The following is a 23,436-nucleotide window of genomic DNA, read 5'->3' on the forward strand; positions in this document are numbered from 1 at the left end:
AGTTTGATATGGTTGTGTTTTCAGCAGCGATTTTTTTGAATGCAAAGAATGGCAAGGTACACTAGCATACACATAGGATGACAAACACAGATTCAGTTTTCCTGTATAATAAAGGAGGCAGTGCTTCACTTGATCTCTGATGCTCTTGGAATAAAACAGAATTAGATCGATTCATGAGGAGAGGCAAAAAGCAGTATCAAACTGACAGGGTTGCCCAGGTACCCAAGGTTTCATTCTGGACCTTTACAAAAAAAAACAAAACAAAACAAGAAAAATCAACTTGATCACAAAACTAGATGATGGCATGAGGTCACAAACACCAAGTAATGCTAAAGTGTGCTCACACAGACACATAAAGCATAGTTTCTAATTAATTACAATCCCCTCACTCACCATATTAATAATAGTCATTAATAATGAAACACTGTGCTCACACCTTTTAACAAAAGGATGTGACATTATTACAAATAATTTTTGGCAACACACAAGAAGAGGAGGAGAAATTCCATTTATATATTCTATTCACAAATGCTTCTTTTAGATTCTTGTTGGCTACAATATTAAAAATAGGGCTTAGTATGCCAGCTTTACTGCACTATGATTTAGTCTAACAGCAGCTGTGCATTTATACAGATGCCTATATACTTGGAAAATGTTCCTGCTCTCACTGTCCTTAGATCCCTGACAACAAAGAAAAAAAACCAGTCAGAGGCACCGAAAGCACATAAAAACCTTCATATGTGACAGTTAAGGGAGGTGTACCTTTGTCCCCAGCCAATGACTATCAGTAACTCTACAAGTTAATATTTGCTTCTGCCTGCTCATAAATTTGCATTGCATTAGAACCTGACCTAAATGCATTTTTATCACCCAAAGTAATTAGCTGAGCATTAGTCGTTGGAGAGAGAATACCATAAGGCTGAATCCTACTTGAATAGGTGGTGGCTAGACAAGAGCTACTGAGTGAAGGGATGGCTATAGAGTAAAACAGAGCTGGGCCACCAGATAAAAGAGGAAGTAAACAGGGCCAGAGTGCTGCCTCTTTAATCTACTACATTAACTCTAGCACCACAAGGGGAGGAGCTAGCATGCAGGCAAACTGCACAGCCACACAAAAGGGGAGTGTCGATGAGGGGGTAATAAAGAAAGACAATGAGTAAACAAGAAGGGGAAGTCCGGGCCTGGCGTGCTAGAAACTCCCTGCTTCTCACTGCCTGGCACACACAAAAGCCCTGCTGTAATTAGCCATCCCAATAGGTTGTTTAGCATTTGCATATAAATGCCCTCACAGCCAAATGCTAAACACTCTGACACAAGCCATGCCCAAAACAGACGTTCGCCACACCTCTACCCCTCCAGGAGGTCTCTGGGGTCCACTTATGTCAGGGTACACCCTCCTTTCGCCTTGTGCTTGTACCCACTACAGGCAAGATGGCATCCATTACACAAAATGCAGACAGCGCACTGTAGTGTGGGTACTCGGTTCTTGTTTCTAGACAGATTGTGCAACAGTGTAGCCAGGCTTCCTGTTGAAGGCACACACAGCCATCTGTCACACAAAGGCACATTTTACCCTGACCACAGGACTGATGCTCAACAAGACAGAGGGTTCAGGTGTCAGTGTACAGTTTTGTTATACAGAAACTTTATGTGGAAGACAGGAAAAAAAAACTCCTATAGATATACCCATGCACAATCATACATCCATGCAGCTGTCCCAAGGAATTCAAGAGTCTACAGAGTGTGAGAAATTGGTGTTCTGTCTTGATCAGGGACAAAACATAGATGCTTGTTTAATGTACCCTGTCTGGCTGAAAAAAGGAGCTGTGTTTTAGTTGCAGCAGGGTACACCAAACTGGCAGATTAGAGGCAGAGGTAGACTACATTTAGGCATGCTTTAATAAGATTCAATATTAAACATACAACTTTTAGATTTTCTACAGTTTTAGGTTTTCATGCATTGTAGGTACGTATGCAAAATGTTTTTAGGGGACATGTGCCTCCATTCTACACTTCCTCTTCTGCCTACTGTCGTTATGACAATGGCGATTCATGAAAAAAGAAAACTATAGAAAGGAAGGAAGTGATGAGGCTGCTGTCCCACTTTCTCCCCCCCCCTGCCCTCACCACAACCTCTCTCTCTTTTCTCCTTCCTCCAAACCCATATTCTGTCCATGTAAACAAAGGCTGTGTCAGTGACACACTTGTCCTGCTCCTGGTGCTGCTGGAAGGAAAAGAGCACATCCACGGAGCTCCTGCACCATACAAGGGCTACTTCCTGTGTTAATCCTCTGCTCAGGGTGCAATTTTGCCTGCAAAAGTTCTCTGAGTTTTGATCATGGCACAGGAAGACCACAGAATGAATAGCTATCCACTAGCATTAACAACTTGGTCCTCACCTGCCATAAAGCCTGTTGTTCCCCATCAGGGCATGACCCAACACGAGGAAACACCTGGCTTCAAAAAATGGCAACTGTAAGAGCAGCCACACTCCTCCTGATACAGACACACACCTTGCCTGTGTTGAATGGACAACAGTGAATTTACAGAGAACACACCACACTAAATATACCTCTGCTGAGGCATTTTTTTATACTTCTATCAAACACACATGGTTTACAATGGTTCTAGGAGGAAAAGTGCTAAACATCACTTTGATGGAGAGTGAAAAAGTAGCATGAGAAAGGAAAAGCAGAGCATTTCTTGCCAAATAACTGGCATGCACTTGGCATGTAATGAGGAGAAAAACTGTTATAACAGTCAGTATCCATTTTGAGCCTAGCTCTTACCTCAGGCTGACTTCCTATATGTGGTCAGGGTGCACTTTTGTTTTACAGTTTCACACAATAATGCTCGCTTACTATTTGTTACCACCTGAGTGGAGCAGAAAAGTCAAATGTTAAGCCCTGCCAGAAAAAGAGAAGAAAATGTCACCTTTAATTAAACCTAATCTGAAATGTGGCAGACTTGCAAATATATAGCAGATGATCAGGTGATAGAAGGGATGTTTTAAATTCAAGCCCTTATTATAAATGGGAATCATGCTTTCTTATGTTTGTACTGGGGCTCCAAATTCACCCAAACATCACCGAAAGCTGCATAAACTAGCCTGGGCCCCTATCTTCATCCATTAAACAGTAGGGAAAATGAATGCCATGGTGACCAGACGAGGCAAATGACGTCACAAAACCGAGGTCACCAGTCTTTCACGGCCGTCTAGCCCTGTGTCAGCCCCGTGGGACCTGCCCCACCCCCTCCAGCCTAGACTAAATCTCTGCTCTGAACGTCAGAATGAAAACCAAACAGTCACAGAGGGCTCCATGTCAAAAATGTAAACGCCACAGCACTGTCACTGTCATGAGACATCAGCCACCGGGTACAAAATAGCAGTTAGAGTATAGCTTGCCAGAGAGGTGGGAGCATGAGGATCAGAATTTAAGAACTAGCATTAATCTGGAAGAATATACATTTTTAGTTAATGTGTTGGTGTGTGTATGGTAGGAAAAAGAAGAGAGTATATCTCTTCCTCCTCAGGCTCAATACAGGCACGCACACACATCTCTAGTTTTTGGTGATGCTGTGTGGGAGTCTGTGTCTCTCTAATCAATTTATTATGAGGCACCGAGGTCCTCATGTTTGTTCATTTAACAAAGGGAAAATGAGAAAGAGCATTTGTTTTAGGTATAGTGAGACCCAAAGAGAAAACCACACGTGCTTTGTGGGAGGAGGAGAGGAGAAGGGTAAGGCAAAGGCAAACAAGACAGAGACACCCTTCAGAATAATGTGGAGGTGTAATATTGTATCTTTGAGGAAATGTTGGTTTAATTGCAGTTTGGTGTAACATCTAGTGCAGTCTATACAGCACCTGGCATAAATGGTTTACACTCGGGACAGTGCCAATTTTAATTCAGCCAATCAGAAATCTTTCATAAATCCACTGACATGCTCACTGCATCAGCCAGACGCTTATTTGACGAAAGGAGATGGAATGGCGACAGACGCACATGCAGTATATCTTCTTTTTAATTACAATGTCTGCAGAGGTGGGACTCCGCTATAAACAATCATCTGTGCAATCAAACACAATACCACCAACACTATGCATTATAATAATACATTTTCAAACTGGAAAATAAAAATTTTATACACAGTATTTGTATCATCACTGCTAGCAGTAAAACAAACAAAAAAAAAAACAGTGCATAGCTAAGAAACCGAGGCATCCAACTATTTTTTTCACTCATTCAGCAGCTATAAAAGCGGCTCTTCTTCATTCGATTTGATAGACTATCAGTTGGTGGTCAGCCTGGCCTAGTTATTTACTGCCGTTCACAGAAGCAGATACATGATCAGAGAATATTAAAATGCAGAATATTTTCATTCTGCTCAATGAAAAGGTCTAATAAATACTTAATCATTTCCATAGATCATTAAAAATATAAAATGTGTACATCTTTAAATGTGCTTTATTTGAACAGTTTCCACTAATCACTTCCAAAACTGCACTTTACAATTTGTATTTCACAATTATATATTTTGATCATCTATATTTTTGTGCTTGTATACAATGCACCAACACAGGTAAAATTAGATTCAATGCTCTTTAGGTGTTTGGTAAGTGATTCACATACACCTCTGAACAAATAATAAAAATAAAGATATGCAAACATAACCTCACAGCAGTAAATATAAAAAGGCTAGCAGGGTATGTAACAATGTACAGTATATGTTGCACATACTATACAATGCACATAAAGACATGCCCATGTGTTAGTAGGGAAAAAGAAAAATATAGCAGCAGAAGCTGGAAGAGAGCTGACATCAGAGGACTACAGAGGCTACAGCACTTAGAGGCCATTTTATTGCTTTGCTGTGGTCAAGTGAGGTGCACCGAGCTCAATTCCACAACAACAATAGCAAAGAGGGCCGCAGAGACAAAAGAGGGCTATCCCTGCTTCTTAACCCCTTCAGTTCTGGCAGATCAGTCGCCTGGGGCAATGAGCGAATCAACACCAGGCCACCTCAGGAGAAGCTAGGGGAATGAAAAATAGCGGTTGCAAGTTATATACCTACTGTATGACAACAGCACTCACACAAACACACATACATGGTAAAAATGATACATGCACAAACCCCATAAGATCTATCAATGGGCAGACAGAGTCGGCCGCTTTTCCTAACCAGGAAAAAGCAGTCAGTAGCTTCACCTCAGCCCTGTCTCACACTGAAATACAAATGCAGCCTGCTCTCTGTGTCTTACCATCTCTGCCCCTCCCTTTCCTTCTCTCTCTCCCTCTCCTCCACTGGGAACATGGACGGGATACTACACATTTGCAAGTGAATTACACTTTTTGTTGAGATGTTTTTGTGCGTGTATGAATTGTAAAAATGGGGAAGAGTGTGTGAGAGGGAAAGGGTGCTCCTGGCATTGGTCTTTTCTTTTCTTCTCTCTATAATCCTGAGGAGGATAAGCTGCGAGGTACACAGAGAGGAAGTGCCACAGACCTGCTGGGGTCCAGCACATCCTAGCAGTGCATTCCTACAGCCCAGCTATCATAACCACGTATAGACAGATATAAACTAAAATCCTCTCAGCCACACATAACTACTGTTTGCCACAGTCACAGAGTTGAATGGATGCAGTACACACACAGTAAGGATATTTAAAATTAGTATGACCTGAAACCAAAACTGAATTCTCACCAAGATTTAAGAACAGAAATAAAATATTATCAGCTGAGAAACTGACAGCTCGATTATACAAATACGTACACTGTATTTGGTACTAATAAAAGTCATGATGTTGCATCAAGTGACCTGGCTATAAATTAATGAGTTGGAAAAATGACATGCTGATGGAGTGAAATGCAGATCACCTGACTGCACTGAAACATATCTTATTTTATCAAAATGTAATTTCCTCATATGAATAAAATTATTTAAATTGTTTAAGTTTGACCTTTGTGTCATATGATGAGTACACAGTGTTATTATAATTTAAATTATTTGGCATTTTATTAAAAAAAAAAAAGATAATACAATAGATAACGTGGAAAATTGAAGGCACGAGCTATGCAGCTGATGCACTGTCAATATTTTAGACCTGTCACTGGCTCTCTCCCTCCCTCACACACACACACACACACACACACACTCGTCCACGCACTTGTGCTTCAGTTACACAATGCAGATTTCACAGACACAGATAAACAATGTGAGGGCAGCTATCACTCCACAGAGCACAGTAACATAGAGGAAGAGGAAGAGGATGACAAAGAAATAGGGGAGGATAAAAAGACGGCGTGTGTGTCGTCAGAGTCACAGGCCAGAGGGGCCCATGTATTGTTCCAGGGCTCAGTGTGGGGAGAAACAGGCAACCTGGGCTGCCTCTGTCTAAGCGTCCACCATGTTTTATGCATTCTATCCTTTGTGATGATAAGCACCAGTGCGGAGGGTGGAATGCTGGCCTCCAGGGTCCAGAAGAGGGATGGGCCTATGGGGGGCTGGGGTGCAACCTTGTTCAATTTTGCAGCCCTTGGAGTGGTCCCTGTCATTCCTGCCTTGCCTGTGTGTAGGTATATGTAGCCTCTACAGATGCAAAACCATTGTTCCTCCTATGCATGAACACCAGAGCGGACTGCTGCTGCTCCATTAGGACATATACGAAGTCAGTCGCAGCCGCCACACTGCACACACACTCAGCTTTTACAGTACTTCCAGTCCTGGACAGGCATGCATCACACAGTTCTCCTACTCAGTCGATACAGCAGCTCAGGAACCCAGTCTTCATCACTGTTACAATACAGCTTTGTAACAAACAGCCTTGTTCGCTACAAAGCTCATTGTTCACTTATTACAGAAGCAATACTGAAATTCTCGTCAAGGACGCAGATCCACACACACACACACACACACACACACACACACACACATCATAACTCCCTTCCATGACAACAACAGCATTAATCCATTAGAAATGGTATACAAATTTGTATCCTATATTATTTGCATCACATCTTATTCTACGATAACTCATGAATTTCCTTAACTGAAGGAGAGGATGTCAAAATACAATCCATGCATTGCTTTTACACCCAGAATGGAAAATGATTTTGTCCCTTCCACCCGTCTTTCTGTGCTCTGTTTGACTGCTCGACAATCTGAGAATGCTGTGTTATCAAAACATATGTCTGTTGTGTTCTGTCTGAATATTAACAATCTATAAAATTAATTTTAAAAATTGACAAGAAAATCAAACGTGTCTCATAACAAAGTGCTGAAGTGGCACATAATTTTTTTTTTTTGAATTTCAGTATGCACACAAACAGAACACCGCTGCGCGCACACACATGCAGAGACACATGTGCATCTTCTCGCTCATAAATCTAGTCTACCACAATGATTTAACCAAGATTGCTAAAACGATAACATATTGTGAAAGAGCAAACCACAAAAATATCTGCCAACTTGACTTCAAAAAGGTAAAAGGATGACACAGAAGAAGAGGAAGGAAAGCTCAAAAGAAGATGGGGTGCTTTCTGTGTGTAAAGAGGAGCCCCTTTGGACACCAGGATTAATGATCAGATATAGCATTCATGCATGCCACAAGCATACACACAATCACACACACCTGAGCATGACAGTCATCTCTTAAACTCTCCCTTCTCCCTCACCCCTGTGCTGAGCCGAGATCCCGCCCCCTGCCAGCTCTTTTATGATAGTAGGACACATTCACTGGCCTTGGCTGCAGGACAGCTGGAAGAACTAGTCCTTGCTGCACAACCTGGCATATTCAAAACCAAAAAAACTGTGTCGACTGCCCTCAGCTGCAGAGAGCAAACAATGTTCAGGAGAAAAAAAAATAATTTTAACTGATTGTGATCATTTATTTAAAAAAAACAAATAAAAAAAATGATAATTTAATTCTACATTTTGTTTATGAGAGCACAAATAAGTGGATTTTTGTGTTCTGTGTGCATACACATTGTCAGGCACACCAACCTAAACTGTGCTGAATCTCCCATGTGCGGCTTTAGCCTGCTGTTCACCCAAAGAGGGCTCTCTCCTACCAAGGACATGGCAGCGAGCTCCCCCACCGTGCCAGTGCCCGAGCTCGGAAAGGTGGGAGTTACGGAGGGAGATATAGAGAGACACACAGGGAATGAGATGGGGGAGAGAGAGAGAGAGGGAGAGGCACACTGGGAGGGAGGAGAAGGGGTTATGACAGCCAGAGGCGCTGTCTACCCCCTAAAACCATGAAATGAGCCTATCCATGACGACTGCTACTCCCTTTACCTCGTTTCCCAAACTGGACATGCTGTTCCCACTCATAGAGTCAAGCTGCATCTGAATACTCTGAATATATCTGTTATTGAATATGGTAATAGAGGGGGACGACCGTTTTGTTGCTGTGCAGGATCAGGAGCATCTACACATCTCCGCTTTAAAAACTGTCATCACATCACAACACTGCAAAACCAAATATTCTCTTCATATTCTGAAGAATAATCACAGCAGCAACCACACACAGACAACAACTGAAGCATATTTACTTACGTGATTACTGACACAACTAGAATCTAGTTTGATCACTAGGTGCACAGAACTACCATCACAAATAAATCATTTTTATCATTCTGATCCTAACAGACAAAAAAAAAAAGTTGTCTAACACACTCAGATAACATTTTTAAAATTTGGTCTAATTTTTAAATAACCATTTGGTTTAAAACAGTTAATTGATGCAACAAATATCTATTAATCAGTTCCAAATAATTTAACACTACTTCTAATAAAGTTAATTAGAATAATTACAGGAGTGAAATATTTGTTTTATTTATACACCATTTTCCTATTTTCCCAGCAGTTATGGCACATGTCTTATCTACACCTAAATGTTTAAAAGAAATATTAAAATGTTTTTGAAAAACCAATTTTTAAAAAATGAAAATCCAGCCTTGATAAACATATTCACAAAAGAGAAAGAAATAACTGAGCACAAGTAATGAGTTCAAGGTAAAAAAAAAAAAGAAAAAACTGCCCATTTTAAATGATGTTTTTAAAACGCTGGCTGTGGTAAAACCATCACTAATGGCACTTCAACATGAACGGAATATTTCCAGTATCACAGTCAGGGATGAGCCTGAGATACTACAGTTAGCTCCACCAAACATGTCTGACAAACACATATTTGAAACAGAATACACAGAAAAAAAGCCATTGACATTCCTATACCTTTGCCAGGAAATGTTATAATTAAACTTAAATATGACAATGAGAGGAGGAAAATCAGACAGGTGAAATGACAGTAAACATTTCTGCTGTCTTTGTTTTGTAACAGAAGACGGAGAGAGGGAGGAGGAGGAAGAAGAGAGGAGACACGGGAGGAAGGGAGATCTCTCGAGTTTTGGCACAGCAGCCTACCTGTCCTATATGATAACACCTTCACAGTTCTAATGATTGGAGTCTAAACACACAAAAATTACTGCTGCAGATGCAAAAAAATGGGGTAAAGAAATATATAGCAATGCACAAAAAGAAGGAATTACACATGATATGATTACTGATCAAAATATTCAGCATGAATGTCAGTTTCCCTTCTTTCTCCTGCTGCTGAGAATTTTTTCATCTGCTCTTCTCCAGTCTGAAAGGTAGGAATCTGTTTATCTGACCTCTTCCCCTGATTCCTCCTCTATGGCCCATGGCTATCTGACCCCTCCACCCAACCTCTTCAACACTCCTACCCCCTCCCTCTTTGCCTCTCTCTCTCTCTCTCACCGCCTGACAGCTTTAGCATTTAACTTTATTAAACCTGTTAGCAGTCTGCTTGTGTTTCGCCCATCTTAAACTAAAGCCAGAGTCTTCATCCTGCAGATGCTGACAACCACAAGTGCGTTGTGTGGCTCCCAAAACACACCAACTACTACCATCATCATTTTCTCCCAGCCAGACCCATTCTCTCCCCGTCATTCCTGCGAGGGGGTTTCCTCTCTTTCTTTTTTATCTCTGCACTCACTCCATGACCCCTGTTCCCCCCTCTGACCTGCCCCCCACCCTCCCACGCACACACACACACACAGAGCTTCTCGGCCCCCTTTCCGTTTTTCCCAAAACGATACACACAGCCTATCTTTGCCTGTGCTCGCTCGCAAAACCTCTTTTCCCCTCTTTCTCTTCCCGACTTTATGTCGCGAAAAATAATCCCAGACTGACTAATTCTGGCAGATTTTTCTGACTGTGTAGAGCTCCATCCCGTCCGAAAAGTACTGGCTTTTTTTTTTATCCTATCTCTGAGAATTATTGGCTTGTAATAACGTCTAAACGCCAAGATAACCGCTCCATTTCCGTCTTCTCGATTTTTTTCCGATCAGATCCATTTTGGGCTAGATTGGTAACAATGTCGTTCCAGGCAGAAAAAAGAACAATATTTCTGCAAGAGGCCCATCCATCTTAGACAGGCTGTCTCTTTGCAATCCTCGTTTTTTCCCCTCCGAGAGTACATCCTATTTCGCATGTGAAAGACACCTTGTGTAGTTTAACTTTACAAAAAGACCCACACATGTTAACTGGCTAAGTGGCTGCTAAATGTAAGCAGTGACCTATAGGTTTCGCCCGGACCATACTGTAAGTTTCAGGCAGTAACTTTGGAGGGATTGTGTCTAGGTCAGACTAACAGTGCAAGGTTTTGTTTTCATTCCGGTCAGCATTTCTCGGGGAAAAAATGTTGTGTAGAAAGTCAGCTGTGGTAGCCAAGTAGTCGGAGGCAGCAGATAGGCTGCAGCCTGCCTATGTCCTCCCTAAACCACATGTCTGTTCTCTGAAACGCAACTCGGACTCTCGGGCTTTCCGTGCACACGGTCCTGCTGATCCGCTCTTGTCATGAAGCAGACCCGGGGCTCCGTTTTTTCTCAACACAACGCATTCAAACACACCCGCAAACACCAACCCTCCATGCACGCACACATACACACATGTCGATCGATTTGCATGTGACTTCGTCGGGGAATGAACGAGAATCGACTTAAAAACTACGCTTCAAAAGAAGCAAACAGCCATGAAAAATAAAAAAAGCAAAGATGGACAAAGTGGGGTAAAAGGAAAAGTGTAGCTAGAGAGGGCGGAGGGATTGCACGTTTCAGAGACGTGTCGAAGAGGAACAAAAATGTGTTTATCCAGAAGAGGATTTTATAAGCACACGACGGTGCCAAAACCCCCTGGATATGGCAAGTGTCAAATCTGTCAAAATTAGAAAGCGAGAGATGTTCCCTTTTGCCGGACTCACACGGACCCACAGGCTGGACCTAGAGCTCCTTTTCTGGGCTGCGCTCATATGGAGCTGCCGCTCCCCTTCGCTCGCTCAAAACAGCCCCCTTTCTTATCCCAACCATGCCTTAAAACATGTTTCTCGACAACCATAAGCCCTCTATACCTTCACCAGATCCACCGAAATGCACATATTTGTTTGAAAATCGTGCTTTTCTACGATCAACTGCTTGGAGAGGATCGCTGTCTTGCCCATTTCTTATCTTCCATTCATGAGGAGGAGAGGACGAACGCTGATGTAAACACAGGTAACGATACGAATAAAATCGAGAATAAACCCAAACTACTTGCATGAAATGAACTTGTGATCGCCAGTCTATTCTCACAATGTAAGAATAGCCAGCTCCGCTACACGTAAACTACGAACACATAGGAAAGAGGTTCAGATAAGTGCACAGCGAAAAGAATAGGATCGTGGAAACAGAGAGGAAAAGAGACAAACGCAAAGTTGAAACTTACAATTTCTCGCTGCCGCTTTGTGATCCTCGCTTTTTAATCCAGTATTGAGATGATTTAGCTAAAGATCCCATCAAGGCAGTCCGCTTTTGGTCAGTTTGCGCTTAGGGTGGCAAAAGAAAGATCATTGTTGTTGCGGAGTGTAAAAAACGAAGTAGGTACTATTAGTTGTTAAAGGCAATATAAAAATAATTTGGATGCAAAGCAGGCGATGAGTCTTGTGTTAGAGGGAGCGAGGAAGAGGTGAAAGTGAGATCTGATGATTGAAAAGAAAAAACTCTTTGGATCTTTATTCCTGCTAATTAGTTTCCTGCAAAAAATGGCTGTGATTAATTCAGTGCGCATGTGCTTCATTACACAGGCACGAAGGGAAGGGCTAATTAGCCGCCTTCTGGATCAATAAGATTCAGCAAAGGAGAGCGCTCGGGAGAGAGAGGGAGGGAGGGAGGGAGGGAAAAGAGGAGGGAGGGAGGGATAGATAGATACAAGTAGAAAAAAGAGGAAAGTAATGATCAGGAATTGAAAATATGGAATTAAGAACAGCGGAAAGTAAGTTTGATTAGACGGAAGACAGTGAAAGTTAATACTGGAGCAGGCAGCCGCAGCAGGCAGAGCCCGGCGCTACAGGCGCAGCTTTTCCTCCGCTCTTTTTCACTTTTTCAAACGTTTTTGTTCCGGTTTTTGCTTTTTAAAATGAAAGATATACACATCCTGTGTCCACTAAAAGCGCATAAGCGGTCTTGCTTTATTCTAGCGTCTTTTCCAACCTAACTCTCTCAGCGTAGTCGTGTCAAAGCTGCACACAGTGCTGCTTTTCTACAGTTAGTTTGTAGTTACAACTTACTGAAATAGTCTATCTAACAGAGTTACAGTAGCTCACATGGAAATATGCAGCTCTTTAGCATATCTCACTTGTAATTGTGCAAACACTCGTCATGTTTCCCAATAAGTAAAGCAAACACATGTCAAAAAATGTCCGCACGTTTAAAGCGATTTCTTACATGTATGCAAAACTGTAGCACTGCAACAGTAACACAGGCTGCCGCAGTGTACTGTTGTCATCTGCAATGACCAGAGCTTATCGTAGGTACACTGGCACCTGGATATTATCAGAGCTAGCAATGTATTTATATTGGCAGACATAAATATAGAATTTAAGGATTAAGAGAAATACCACTTGTACAGAGTCAAAGCTAATATTAAATTGCTCTGATGCGTTGCTTTAAAATTTTAACTCATAAACCTAAGTCGATTCAACCTGTAAACAGCATTTAGGGAAATCCCAGTTTATCTTTATGTTTAAAATGTATAAAAAACAATTTAATTTAATGAAGAGAGGCGTAATGGGCAGAGAATACTAAAGACTGTTTTAATAAAATTAAACCAAAAGGTGTTACTCAACTCACAGATTAGTGTGTATGTACAGATTAATTTGAATAAAACAGTAGAAGTAAAACTAGATTTTAAAAAGTGAAATCCATCTTTATAAAACACGCCATATGAAAGTAAAATGAATGATATGAAGATGTGTCGTTTTTTCACAGTTACTGTCAACTCCAAATATCAGTCCAGGTTAAAATTAAGGACAACACTTTATAAGACTGTTGTAGTATAAAACAGATGATTTGTTTCAATAACGTGAAGGCATCCATAGCACCTAGGTTTATTTTTATTATGTTTTTTTTTCAGTGAAATAGGCAAAGTCTTGGGAACTGCTTTGTTTAAGTACATTATACAAAGAAGTTCAGCTCTTTTTATAAAAAGCCTACTTGTTGAAGCCTCTTTGGATCCTATATGGATGTGACAATTTATTTAAATTGTACAATATGTGTCACGGGGGTTTAGAAAATATAAACAGGTTTAGCTATACAGCACACCAGTGAAAGACCTGTAAGTGAAGCTGTAATACAGAGGGATGACTGGGGAAACAGGTTATCCTGACATCTCTTATGAAACTGGTGGGAACACGATGTCAGTGCTGCCTATCTGAAACAACAACAATAACAGTGTGAATGTGTGATAAGGTGAGTTGTTTGGTCAGCCCCGGACCTAGTAGTTGTTCTGATATTCTAACACGAAGCCCAGGTGGTCAGCGTGTGTTTTCTGATTTGGAATTTCGAGATATCCTCATGATCAAAAGTAACGTAAATTTGTAGAGGTTGGTTTTTCTTAATAATCTTTCCGTAAAGCACTTCGTTTCTCTACCTGATGTCCTCTCGTTTCCTCCGAATGAATAGAGTGTATTGCAAAAATCAACCTTTGAGTCTCTCAGTGCTCTTTGTTATGATAATTTTATTGTTGATTCTCTGAGGAAATGGACAATCCCTCACTCCCAGTATGCACACGTTCTGTTCAAACAGCTCCATGGAGAGTCCTGGTCCACTGAATACAAGTAGCCGCTTTCACTGATCACATAACGTGCTATGCTTATTGAAACAATACGGATTTGATAGACTGCGCCTATATAGTGGATTCCGATACAGAGTTAATAGTTAAATGGCACATCTACTCGAATGCAAACATTGTCCAAACATGCTCCAGAACTTAAAGTAGCCATGATACAGTACTGTACAAGAGACAAGCATAAATGAGTTAATGCAACGGCCTGAGATATTTATTTATTCAGACGTGTGTTGGATAGAAATGCATGGCACTAGTGATTATTTTTATTTTCTAAAAATTGCACTCAACTGACATGCCTTTCCTGATGTTGTTGTGCTGAAGATAGCTTATGAAATATACAGGCTGTGTTTTTATGTTTCCAAAGGCCTGCGATTTAAAGGTTAGAAAGGTTATGAGACCCCCTTGGGACGCAGCGTTTCTACAGATTCAATGGCATATACGGTTTTGAAGAGCCTATGAAAATCAAACTTCTTATATTGTACCCTATACGGCCAAGACCGAACTCCCCCTCTCCGTCTCTCCCCCTCTCGCTCTCCCACACTCTCTCCCTCTCCCTGCTGCTAAAATGTATGGTGTGCTCCAACACGGCATTTCCTCAGCACTTGCCTTCCATGAGCCGAGGCAGGCACTGATACCTGTTTTTAAGCAACGTAGCATCTGCTGTACAGCACAGCTCTCTCACCAAAACAAGGAAACTGCATCGCCCCGTCGAACAGCTCAGTTTGCAGTGTGAGAGGCAGACTGCAGGAATCTCGAGGATTTGCGACGTGTCTGCTCTCTCGGGAAGAAGAGACTGTAAAAATGAATAGGTTGAAAATAGCGTGCGAGTGGAGTTAAAGGGGCTACGAGATAATAAAAGAGTCTGGTGTAATTTGAGGCTTGTAGGAGGCAGCTCTGAGGCACTCGGTCGCCTAAAGCCCAACAATGCAAACTTCAGTTTACAAATTTATGCAAAGGCCTGATTGACATTACTCCATCAGTGACCATATTGAGTGTAGTGCAGGCTAAGTCAAAGGAAGACCAGCCAGACAGAGGCCTTGATGCTTTTAGGGCCTATGCATCACTGAAAAGGGAAAAGGGGGGAACTGACAGGGTCTGAAGCTTTTGTGTTACCAGCATTCAATTGCGCCTCTCTGTGGGAAGGATAAATGTCCACGTGCCAGCCTCAATAGGCATACATCGATGAGTGGCATTGCAAATTCAACACAACCTGTGGCTATGACAGCCCCCGCATATGACAAAGAAAGGCAGAGTAGCCTAAAATACATGCTCCGTAGATGTGGGGCACATGAAAGTGTTTGACCATTACCAGAACTGCAAGGAACAAAACAGCGTACTCACACAGAGGGCAAAGCCCCATAATCGTTTCTATCATGCTTGGGCCGGTGTTCTGTGATGGCGATTTCACAGACCCAAGTGCACTACTGGCAACTTTTTAAAAGAATGTATTCAGACTAAATTAAATACAAATTTATGTTGGTATCAACTACCTTGGTGCGCGCCTGCACCAGACAAAGCACAAAGGGAACCAGAGGAAATAAGTGTTTAAAGACAAATGCTGTTATCGGGAAAAGTCCTATGGCTTAACTTTATAAAGAGATGACGACCATTATATTCTGAGACATTTGCGGGCTTAAGATGCTGGTACGCTGCAGTATCATAAACAGAGACGAAAAGGATCAGCCTGGGTGACATGCACATATTTCTACATGAAACCTAGTGTGGGCGGACCGGAAGCTGAAGGTGGGGTAGAAAACCCAATGAGCAAAATGTAAAGGTGAAAATGAAATAATTGGTATTTTACTTTACTTTCTAATTCTGATACCTTAGAGATGGTATACAACGTGTAGCGCATTTGGGTTGGTTCTGCACTCTGACCACAGCTGGGCTGATAAGAAAAGTTTCAGGGCAGTCCCCTCCTAACTCACTTTAGCCTGGTCCTGGTTTGTGAAATAGAGATGATCCACAGTGGAAAACCTTTTGACATTGCCTAACAGTACAAGGTTAAATAAACGTATAACTAGTTAGGGAAAAGTATTTGAATTTTAAGAAAATATTTATATAGGCCTGCTTATTTTCCTATAAGTCCTCCTTTGTTTCTTTATGATCCTCGACCGAATGAAACAGTCAAGGCTGCGCTGTTTACTGCTCAATCACAGCACACGTGAGAGGCTTGTGTCCGGCTCTCCATGTGTCTGGGGTGGATAGGGCAGCGCATCCAGGTGCAATGGGAGCGCCCTCTTATGTTCAGCCTGACCACTGGGATCAACCAGCACATCAACTCTTTTACAGGAGCCAAGCGCCTGCGGACCAGCTGGTCGTTGCAAAAGCGCACCTTTGGCTTTTAGACCTCTGGCCTTTCGGTCCAGCATTATATATGTGACTGCCTCGCGTGTAAATGATATAAATCAACGTGCCCTGTTTATTACGTGGTCAAAATAGGTGTGGGCTATCCAGGCGGAAATCAGAAGCATTTCAGATTAGGCGTTCACCAAAAGAGTTTATTAATGACGGTGCATATGCTCTCCGAACTGCCATGATATTTAAATAGCCAACTGACTGTTAGAGAGTAAGGAACGAAAGCCAAACACAGACCAAACTTGAACTTTGCCTAACTAGCGGAGCAAAGGACAGTTGATATAAAGTTCTGGATTAAAACATTATTTTGTTCACAAGATGTATATACTTAATTTAACACGAACTATTTACATTCTGATTTTCCACTAAATGCTTAATGCATAGGTTCCCGTAGACAGGAAACATATATTTTTGCAAATCTTTATTCGAATGTATTTTATATCTTCGACATTATTTTTCTAAAGCAGTTTTTGCAAATATTCCAGTCCGTCCTTTTATCACCGTGTCATGACTGGCACACGCAGAATCTTCTTGGATACCAGTCAGTGTTTGTGTGTGTAGCCTTCTGTATCACACTGAAATGCGCTTGTAATCGTCATTTCTGGCGTTTTACTTATAGACTTTCCTGTGTTATAGCTTGTCCTATGTCAGATCATTTATTCATCATTCAACTTGTTTGAACTTTATCACAGATGCATTGTATCCCGAATCTGCCCTCAGTGTTTTACCTGACTAAATCTTGTCCTGTTCATACGGATGGATATTTGATTTAAATGTTTTGAAGATGCTGTCGTGTTAAACGCATGTGTATGGGGTTTTTGTTTGTTAGTTTTGGTTGGTTTTTTTTGTTCCAGACGTCGTATTGTGTATGGGCAGGTTTTGCCTTCTGTTTTTCTGGTTGCTTGATTTTATGACTGCCTGTTTATAGCCAATATGTTTCTATTTATTTTTTGATTGATATTTCATTTTTGTTTGGTGATCTCTCCTCCTGAAATAAAATACTATTAAAATGCTCCTGGACAAAATTTCAGCGTATCACCTGCTCGTTTGATTTTCCTTCTTTTAACGCTGATTCAAATATTTCTTATGGAAATGCTTTCTACCTGTTAATGTTAGATCGTATGCAACCCACAGGAGCAAACCTGACACCATATTTCTGATTTGAGGTGAAAAACACAGGACCTGTTTTCTGCTGCTGGTGTTGTGACTTCAGAGTTTGGAAAAGAATAAATGACGGAGGGGCCGTCTGGTCATTCTGCCTCATTTACATCAGAAACAAGAAAGCATATCAATTCCCATCTCTCACCCATTTACTCGTCCAGACAGTACGACCTTATTAACGTCTCTATGCATAATTCAAAAACAGTTTTGACGTTTAGGTTTAGTGAATCATTCCAAATCTGGAGACTGTCAGTATCTGAAACATGTAGAAACATCCACAAATCTCCGCTGTTCTGCTGACTTTACTCTGTTGTCCAGATTATTTCATCCTGACCACTGCCATTAAATCCAGTCACAGAAAACACACACCCACGCACACACACACTCCAGACACATAGGGTGCGCGCGCACGCACGATTCCCCCCCAAATCAGCGAGCGAGCGTGACTTTCTTCTCTCTCCCTCTTTCCTCTGTGTGTGTGTGTAGTTAAGGGGTGAGGGGATGTCACGGTGTCGCATCATATTTTAAAAGGAAACCGAAAATTAAGAAATATAACGGATTACTTATTCTTCCTATTCTGAATAGATACACACACTCACCAACACAACAATAAAACAAACAAATTGTGAAATTGCCAAGCCTCAGCCCAGCCTCATTAGACCTCGCCGCCAAAATCACCATCAAAAAGTTTATTTTCAAACTGCCATTGACTTTATGACAAGGGATGTACACACACACACATATGTATATATATAGAGAGAGATAGAGAGAGAGAAGTTATATATATTTATATATACACACACACACACATACATGCTAGTAGCTGTTAGATCAATTCCTTACAAGTGCACCCACATATACTGTACAGTTGGCTATCTTCCAATCTCAGGAACAGCCAAAATAAATTGTGATTCCCCCCCCACACACACACACACACACATAGTGCTTACAAATGGCTAAGTCTGGAAATTAACGCCATACTGTCTACTAAATATGCAATTTCTAAATTATTTTGAAACATATACACCCTGAAGTGATGACCAATTTGTAAACAAAGAGACAAGCAGACAGCAGGCTTTCTGATAATGCATATTTCAGGTCGGAGATACAATGAATAATGGAGATTTCCTGAAAGCTGCTGTCACAGACACCGGGTGAGAGACAGGCGGGACTCGTGGGGTTTTACGCGCTTTGGAGAGGCTCACTGAAACAGCGGGATCTCAAATCAGAGCCATATGACCACTCCAGGCTACAGCAACACTAGCTGGTGGAAAACCGACCCAAACCGAACAGGGGAGGATCACCGAACCATACAACGACAAACCTATTAAAATGCCACTTCGTGCTTGCTGCATTTGCACTTGAATATAACAGGTGGAAGCGACACAAAAGGCAAACGCAGATCCAGAATTATCGCGAGGGGTCAAATCCCGCATCACGCACAGCCTTTGGATGCCGCAACACCATCTATCTTCAAGTATATGGCCTGGGCCAAGACAGCCATAATTTCAGGCGTGTCTTCTGACAATGCATCAATAAAAAAACATCACACAGACCAGTTAAAATCCAAAACATGCAAAATCAGTAGAGGGCTTTTATACATATCGCACAGTGTTTGAAACAACGTATATAGCAGCTTAGGTAAAATACGTCAAATTACACACCCAATTACTTATTATTGGAGAATGAATCAGACATAATGAGTTTTTCTATTCAGATCAATGACGTTAATATGAGGACAACAATGATGCCAATTGATGGATAATAATGCATAGTCTATATAATGAGGATAATGGACAAGGGTAGCCTAGCAACAATGAATAAAATGACAGCTTTTGATTCTTCTTAACATAGGCCTACTCGGTGGCCATTGGATGTTTGACTGTAACATGGCCCCAGTTACTACACACAGTCAGGCACTCAGTGGGCTGCTATTCAAACAAGGGAAAGAAGTGAATAGAGACACAGGGAATCGTGTAGAATTTTATATGCATAGAAATCAACTCGCATCACTCTAGTCCACACAAGGTCCTGCTGACAGACACCATCTGCACAGCATCTAGAAACAGACCCAACAAGCTCATCTGAGGCTTCATGTGATCAGACCCCCAGAGCTATGAAGGAGCCCGCTGGACCAAAAGCCACCTGGAGTCTTGTGAAAGTAATTTCAGATGGTCAAAGCATAAATCCTATCAGCTCTTCTAAACTTTGACTGTGTCAGGCGATCCCACTCATATTTGCTGTGGGTGGTGAATTGGCAGGGAGGGTCATAAACTATTGCCTGTCCATCAAGCAGTTTGGCCCCTGCGCTCTAAAAACCTCACTGGAGGTGAGCAACCCCCCAGCCCTGAGTGTTCCTGGATCCAATAAAACCAAGTGATTAGTGGGGCTGTTCCTTTTTAGGTGTTGGTTCGTTAATGGAGTTAATAGTGAAGGTGTTTACTTTTGCACTACAGGAGGGGTGGGTTGAGACCAGGAGGTCCGCACCAGTCCACCTACTGACTTTGCCTGCATCATGCCTCTACTCTATCTATGTATGTACATATACGTAGGTAATACTGAAGTCAAATATGGTCCATTAATTCAGTTCACAATAAAAACATATCATCTGTCTAATTCACAGGTTGAGCGTTTCAACTCGGATTGAATGCTATCGCGTCGGCAGTCAGAGGCCTTACACATCAGGCATGGGAAGATGCTTGTGAACGACACCTGTATCCTTGCTACCTGCACTCTCAGCTCACGCAGCCTGCCTTCCTGCCAAGATTGCTTTTGTGTTATGAACTGCAACATGTGTGCAACAGTTGGCTGACCTCATTCCTGTGGCAGAAATACAACCTTTCCCCTAACTGAAGCACATACCCTACCTTTTGTTTAGCTCATTTGGTAGTCTGGCTGTCTATTTGGTGCTAGAGAGGGCCTCCTCTCTTAAATGTGTTGAGAGGAAGCACAGGCATTCACATGCATGTGACTGACATCACATTAGAAAAAAATTAGAAACTGTGTAATACCATTTCTAATTCTGTCAGCTCTGTCATTACTGAATAATCTATGATGCGCATCCCTACAACCCTGTAGTGTATCAGCTGAATCGAATCCAGTTAAACAAGTTGTTTTTGTAGCTTATGAGGGCAAAAGATATCAACATGAAAAACTGTCTTTGAATTTCAAAAGGTCATACCCTCCCTGTGGTCAAATGACAGACACTGATGTGATATTCTCTTTCATCGCTTAGAGAATAAAATGTGAGCATTGGATCACAGGCACACATTAATTCACATCATTGCAGCTTGTAAATGAATCTGGAATCATCTTGAACTTAAATAACAATTGTAATTTGCAGTGATTGTACACATCCACTTTTCAGACATATTTGGCTGTAAGAGCACCTTGTTCAATGTCCCACTGTGTCCAGCTTTTAGACAACAGAAGATCTTTGAAACCGAGTTCACAGTCCCATTCCCCCATTCCAATCCAATAATACACAACAGAGTTTTCACAGTGTAATTACATTTTGTATTCTTAGTCTGAATACAAGGGAACCATTTTATAACTATGCAGCATGTATTTGAAATGCATTGCACTTCTATAGGTGGTGAATTGCTGTTTCATCTAAGAATGTAAACCAAACATAAGGACAACATTATCAAAACACTGAATACATCTATAATGTGTAATCCTCATGTTTTGGTTAGTATTTTCATGGATGTAATGTATTTTCTGGTTTGTATTTATAAATGAAAAATGATTCTATGGTGTATATTCAGCTATTACATTATTTTTTTTTCTTAATTGTATTTAACAAGCTATCTTGACTGCGAGGAGGTACTGTACATGACAAGCAGAAATGAGGGCCACATTTTTAATTGTAAACCATCATATTTTGAGATGAGTGAAAAGTAAACTTAATCTTTTTCCTTCACCCAGAACAGTGAGGCATTAGCAGTGGTGGCAGCTTCAGACTTAACATTCTGAGTGTTTGAATACACATCCATTTACAAATATATACTGCTGTATATACCAGAATCCACTGCATTTCACTTTAAATTACAACATAAGTGGCTGAGACAAACACTGATAAACTGAAATTGTGAGATATATTGGCTGTGCTTGTGTGTTTTGCACATTCAAATGAAATATAAGGCAAGTAACAAGATTGATAACCTGTGTTGTTTCTATTTTTTTGATCTAATGTTTTTGAATATGTGTAAATACATTTCCTCAGGAAAAAGGAGGTAGAGAAAGAGGATACTGGTGTAAACATATTCTGGTTAGATTAGTAAATGTATTGCATAGGCCCTGCTGTCCAATTACATACATCTTTCATGTATGAAATCATGCATGTCTATCTCTCTAAAAGGGGGAGGGCTAGCACAAAGGCAGCGACCCTGACTGCAGCAGAACAGTGTGTAGTCCACATGAAAAATAAGGTCTAGTGTTGGAGCCCTGGGCAAAGAGTGCAGCTCCATCAGCGCACAGGCCAGGGAGGGGAGCTGCTTTGCCCCACACTGGAGCCCTCTCCACTCCCGACTCCCACTGTATTATCGCTGTCCTAATGTGAGGCAGCTGACCCTCTGGGTCCTAAATCAAGCTCTACAGAAAATACATTTCGGGTCACGACCTTCAGTACCTCCACAATAATAAATTCTGTTTCTTGTGCTTTTAGGAGTTTTATTTTTCTTAACACTAAAAATAATCTTTAAAGATTCAGAAAAAAGAAAAACTAGCTGTTTATTTATTTTTCTATTTCTTCATTGAAATTTTCAAAACTTGCTGTTGGGTACTGAATTTCAGTGGCCCAAATTTTGTCAAAGCTCTTGTGATTCTTAATGACACAGTTCATTCCGGATGTCCTGCTGCTTTCAAACAATTTTCTCTTGAACATTTTTTTATTTTTAATTTGGCATATTAAAAAAAAAGCGCTTCCTTTCAGTTGAAGAGCTACTAACAGTATTAGCTTTTGGGTTGGGAGGAAATGCTTTTCCATGTAGGTACATAGCCTAATCTCTCTACCCTATTTGATTCCAAGCCATTGCCTGAGAAAAAAATAAAACTATTCAGACTCCCTTATCGAGCAGAATAATTTAGTCCAGATTGGATTGGGTCATAATCACTGACTGAAAATGTGTTGTTAAGTCTTCTGCAAAATAACTGGGGAAACCTATCCCTAACAAAACTGGAAGACTGAAGCTGAGCAAAATCAATTTCAAAGTCACTCTGAATGGAAACACTCATTTCACAACCATGTGCTATGAAGCCCAAAAATGAACGTATGCATCAGAAATGTGCAATTTTAGCACATTTCTGAAACAAGATTGAAACATATGCTGTATAGATTTTCTTATACACACTACACACACACACACAACATAACATTTGCACATCTGTAAACACACAGAAATAGTGGTGACATTTTATCAGCTAGAAAACCAAGAGATACGTACATCTTTGAACATTCATACATCCCATTACCGACAGCAATACTGATAACTGTAATGGAGTGCATACAGTAGAGAGTATCCTGTAGATGTGTCACTGTGTGAAATTATAAATAAAATGTATTTCCTATCCATTTGCACATTGGAGGTGGTATGGTCTGCAGGTTTTGGTGTATGTACCATAGAGCATGTCTTCATGTCCACTCAGTGTGATACAAACAGTAGCTAATGACAACATGCTTGTGTATATGGCGTGTGATCCACCCGGTCACGCATGCCAAGTTGTGTCATGTTTCTA

The 23,436-nt window shown here is 41.1% G+C and overlaps 1 protein-coding gene and 1 long non-coding RNA gene across 4 annotated transcripts in view; one reads left to right on the top strand and one right to left on the bottom strand.

The window, feature by feature from the left end:
* Positions 1 to 23,436, bottom strand: part of zfhx3b (zinc finger homeobox 3b) — a 232,069-nt gene that overhangs the window by 124,941 nt on the left and 83,692 nt on the right. For 2 of the 3 annotated variants that reach the window (XM_020607483.1, XM_020607500.1), the window contains exon 1: positions 11,782 to 12,175. The exons of the other annotated variant lie outside the window; for it this stretch is intronic. The gene's annotated coding sequence lies outside the window, so the exon portion shown is untranslated. Of the gene's footprint in view, positions 1 to 11,781; positions 12,176 to 23,436 lie in introns of those variants that run through there. 3 annotated transcript variants of the gene reach the window in all.
* LOC109964303 (uncharacterized) lies at positions 10,149 to 21,951 on the top strand. The gene is made up of 3 exons (XR_002275492.1): positions 10,149 to 11,570; positions 20,157 to 20,234; positions 20,324 to 21,951. It is a non-coding gene; the product is annotated as an uncharacterized LOC109964303 (long non-coding RNA).

This window comes from Monopterus albus, unplaced genomic scaffold, assembly GCF_001952655.1.
Source record: "Monopterus albus unplaced genomic scaffold, M_albus_1.0 scaffold4.1, whole genome shotgun sequence".
Lineage (NCBI taxonomy): Eukaryota > Metazoa > Chordata > Actinopteri > Synbranchiformes > Synbranchidae > Monopterus > Monopterus albus.